This window comes from Podarcis melisellensis (assembly GCF_964234715.1).
Source record: "Podarcis melisellensis genome assembly, chromosome: 9".
NCBI classification, from domain to species: Eukaryota; Metazoa; Chordata; class Lepidosauria; order Squamata; family Lacertidae; genus Podarcis; species Podarcis melisellensis.
In genome coordinates, this window is record NC_138541.1 from 46283802 (window position 1) to 46288433 (window position 4632).

The window sequence follows — 4632 nt, forward strand, 5'->3', positions numbered from 1 at the left end:
TTTGGAAAGAGCAAAGTAGGTAGGCTCACTTTTAAATGTGAACTTAATTTAATGTAAGGTAGCCTGGTAACAACAGGTGTCTCATCCTATTTCTCTCTCTCTCTCTCTCTGCTTGACACAGCCATGGATGTGTCATCTAGGGCAACAGATGCAGGATTCCCACTGCCTTATGGGGGTCTTCTCAGAAGAACAAGATCAGCAAGCTCAATTCCAAGTCTCCTATTTGGCAACTTCCACTCCTGATCTCCCCAGGCACTTTAACCACCAGTTGCATACTCTAAACAGTCTACGCAATGTGAGAGGACAACACACCCTTGTGTGGGTCCAGAACCCAGTACAGCTCAGATATCCAATTCAGGCTCAGGTTCCTTCAGGTGAACCGGCAACAGCTGCAGCAGGAGGAAGATGGGCAAGTGCTGTGGGCTTCGGCCAGCCAAGAAGCTGGGCAGTCATTGCTGAGACCAGAAATGGCATGACAAACAATACAAGAAGGCACATCTGGGTACTGCTTTGAAAGCCAACCCTTTTGGGGGAGCTTCCCATGCCAAAAGAATTGTCCTGGGGAAAGTTGGTGTTGAAGCTAAGCAGCCAAATTCTGCCATCAGGAAGTGTGTCCGAGTTCAGCTCATCAAGCACAGAAGGAAAATAACAGCCTTTGTTCCTCATGATGGTTATCTGAACTTCATTGAGGAAAATGATGAAGTCCTGGTTGATGGGTTTGGTCGAAAAGGGCATACTGTTGGTGATATTCCCGGTGTTCACTTCAAGGTTGTTAAAGTAGTCAATGTTTCTCTGTTAGCATTGTACAAAGGCAAGAAAGAGAGACTAAGATAATAATATCTGTGATGCTGCTTTCAGCTATAATAAAACTTCTCATTTGACAATATGTTTCTGAGGAATCTTTTCATAGTAGTTCAGCTTTTTGTAGCATGGAAGTAATTTCACAGCAAAATTCTCTCTTGTACAAATTGGGTTGTTTTAACTTTTACATGGCTTTTCTTACTGGTCCTGTACAAGTGTGGTTTCTAATTAGACTGTATATGATTGCAGCCTCAGTTGCAGAAGAATTTGGTTCCATTCTGAACCACAGAAATGAAAGCGGTATAAATGAATGTCTACATATTAGCGACATTTTAAAATTCATTGAGTCAGTTCTTTAATACTTGTGCAGCAGTGTGTCACTTTCTTTTAAGTATTGACATAACTAAATGTTAAATGACTTTTTTTGCTTGATGCTTATGTTGCTGGGCTTGCTTATTTAAAAAAGGAGAAAACTAAAAAAAAAGAGAGACAGATATCCATTTCAGCAGTAAATTCAAAATTATAGAAGGTAGGAAATGGGGAATGACAGTGAATATGCAGTTCAAAATGGAAATAAACACTCATATTTTTATTTAATTTATCACATTTCCTCCAAGTAGCTCAAGATGGTGCACCCAGCTTCATGGCTGAGTGGAGATATGAAGCTAGGGTCCTAGGTTCAAGGGTAAACTCAGCCTTTCTCAATGCAGATGGTCTTGAACTGCAATTCCCATCATCCCTAGCCAGCATGGCCATTGGTCAGGGATGATGGGAGCTGTAGCCCAACAACATCTAGGGAAGCAGAGCTGAGAAAGGCTGCTCTAGCCACTACTGAATCCAGCCAGTTTCCCAGCCTAGCTTACCTCCAAGGGTTCTTGTGAGGGTAACCACCCACACCACTTTGAGCTCCTTGGAGGAATTGTTGTTGTTGTTGTTTAGTCGTTTAGTCGTGTCCGACTCTTCGTGACTCCATGGACCAGAGAACGCCAGGCACCTCTGTCCTCTACTGCCTCCCGCAGTTTGGTCAAACTCATGCTGGTAGCCTCGAAAACACTATCCAACCATCTCGTCCTCTGTCGCCCCCTTCTCCTTGTGCCCTCCATCTTTCCCAACATCAGGGTCTTCTCCAGGGAGTCTTCTCTTCTCATGAGGTGGCCAAAGTACTGGAGCCTCAGCTTCACAATCTGTCCTTCCAGTGAGCACTCAGGGTTGATTTCCTTCAGTATGGAGAGGTTTGATCTTCTTGCAGTCCATGGGACTCTCAAGAGTCTCCTCCAGCACCATAATTCAAAAGCATCAATTCTTCGGCGATCAGCCTTCTTTATGGTCCAGCTCTCACTTCCATACATCACTACTGGGAAAACCATAGCTTTAACTATACGAACCTTTGTTGGCAAGGTGATGTCTCTACTTCTCAAGATGCTGTCTAGGCCTGTCATTGCCCTTCTCCCAAGAAGCAGGCGTCTTTTAATTTCGTGGCTGCTGTCACCATCTGCAGTGATCATTGAGCCCAAGAAAGTAAAATCTCTCACTACCTCCATTTCTTCCCCTTCTATTTGCCAGGAGGTGATGGGACCAGTGGCCATGATCTTCGTTTTTTTGATGTTGAGCTTCAGACCATATTTTGCGCTCTCCTCTTTCACCCTCATTAAAAGGTTCTTTAATTCCTCCTCACTTTCTGCCATCAAGGTTGTGTCATCTGCATATCTGAGGTTGTTGATATTTCTTCCGGCAATCTTAATTCCGGCTAGGGATTCATCCAGCCCAGCCTTTCGCATGATGAATTCTGCATATAAGTTAAATAAGCAGGGAGACAAAATACAGCCTTGTCGTACTCCTTTCCCAATTTTGAACCAATCAGTTGTTCCATATCCAGTTCTAACTGTAGCTTCTTGTCCCACATAGAGATTTCTCAGGAGACAGATGAGGTGATCTGGCACTCCCATTTCTTTAAGAACTTGCCATAGTTTGCCGTGGTCGACACAGTCAAAGGCTTTTGCATAGTCAATGAAGTAGAAGTAGATGTCTTTCTGGAACTCTCTAGCTTTCTCCATAATCCAGCGCATGTTTGCAATTTGGTCTCTGGTTCCTCTGCCTCTTCTAAATCCAGCTTGCACTTCTGGGAGTTCTCGGTCCACATACTGCTTGAGCCTTCCTTGTAGAATTTTAAGCATAACCTTGCCAGCGTGTGAAATGAGTGCAATTGTGCGGTAGTTGGAGCATTCTTTGGCACTGCCCTTCTTTGGGATTGGGATGTAGACTGATCTTCTCCAATCTTCTGGCCACTGCTGAGTTTTCCAAACTTGCTGGCATATTGAGTGTAGCACCTTAACAGCATCATCTTTTAAAATTTTAAATAGTTCAGCTGGAATACCGTCACTTCCACTGGCCTTGTGGAAGGAATTAATAGATAATAAATAAAAGTTACATCATGTCATGGCTAAAAACGTGACCTAAATTCCAAGAATCCCCTGGATAAAATCTCACCTCAGATACAAACACACCAGATTGCCTCACATTATGTTTTAATCATTTGACACTATTAGTTAAGTTATCAGCAAGTGAATTTATGCAATTCCTTTTCTTCACCACTTTTCCTTTCCTGAGTCTCTTTTCTGTGCTTGTACTGTCAAATCATTTACCCTGAAATAGCCCCAGGGCTGAAAAAATCACAGCCAAAATCTCTTAACTAGAAAGAATATTATGTGCATTTTTTCCTCTACTCACTAGCATTTGTGTATTTTTCACCAAATTATTGACAGATGACAATATCCTATAACAACTGACAATATACATAATAGGGATTTCAGGCTCTTTCTACTTCTTCATATACATTCTGTGTACGTGTGTAAAATCTGCAATTTGCTGCCAACAATTATCTCTGTGTACTACCCTTATCTACAGACATTAAAGGATTCCTTAGACCCACTTGCGTGCATTCATTGTCCACCAATACTATTACAAGCATATTGTCGTCATCCCATATTCATCATGTAATTTAATGATTCACATAAGGACCTTTTTAAAAAGAAAGAAAAGAAAGAAAACTCAGTCCTTTTCCTGTTACCAAAACATCTGCTCATAGCGAGTAAGAGAGAGAGAGAGGAGGGAAAAAATCATCTTTGATTTGATTTTATTGCAGGATGCATGCTCAGTCGCTAGCCTGACGAACGCCAAGATGCAGGCGAAACTGTGTGGACCTTGCCCCTTTTTTGGAGTTAACCAGTGAAAAAGCTGCATCTGTTTATTCTCAGACATTAGAGCTACTAAAAGAATAAGACATCAGAGGCCTGTGAACGAGAAGCTCTTTTAAAACACACAAAGCCTTCGCTCCCGAATCCACCTTAACCAGTTTAGAGAAAAAGCTTTTGGCACCAAGTCTGCCTTCGGTGAAAGACTGATAATGATCACGAAAGACATTCTGTGGGCTCCTGCTCCGCTCACTTCAAAGGCCTTCTCTCTTAATCAACATTAAATCATCATTTTCCCCTTGCACACAGGACAGCTGTACACAATCTATTTGTTTTAAAACAGATTATGGCTAGTTTCCCTGCTAGAATATATGCTGCAGTGATTTTTCTTTCCAGAGAGAGAGAGAGAGAGAGAGAGAGGTTTTTAACTGGTTTAGCTAGTATAAACTCCTTCCCATCTGTACAGTCTAAATATCTTTCCAGGATCTGGCCATTATTTTGGCAGTACCACATTATTTTATTGGTATCACAGGGGTGTGCACGATCTTCAAAGCATTCTCCCCAGTACAGTGTTGCAGCTACGAATCAGGCTCATCCAGACCAGCCTGCCTTGAGCATTAGACTCCAGGAATTCCATCCT

The 4632-nt window shown here is 42.3% G+C and overlaps 1 pseudogene across 1 annotated transcript; it reads left to right on the top strand.

The window, feature by feature from the left end:
- The first annotated feature begins 390 nt into the window (after nucleotides 1-390).
- LOC309378071 (small ribosomal subunit protein uS12 pseudogene) lies at nucleotides 391-884 on the top strand (annotated as a pseudogene). Its single transcript has one exon. The product of its transcript is annotated as a small ribosomal subunit protein uS12 pseudogene (transcript).
- The last annotated feature ends 3748 nt before the right edge of the window (nucleotides 885-4632 follow it).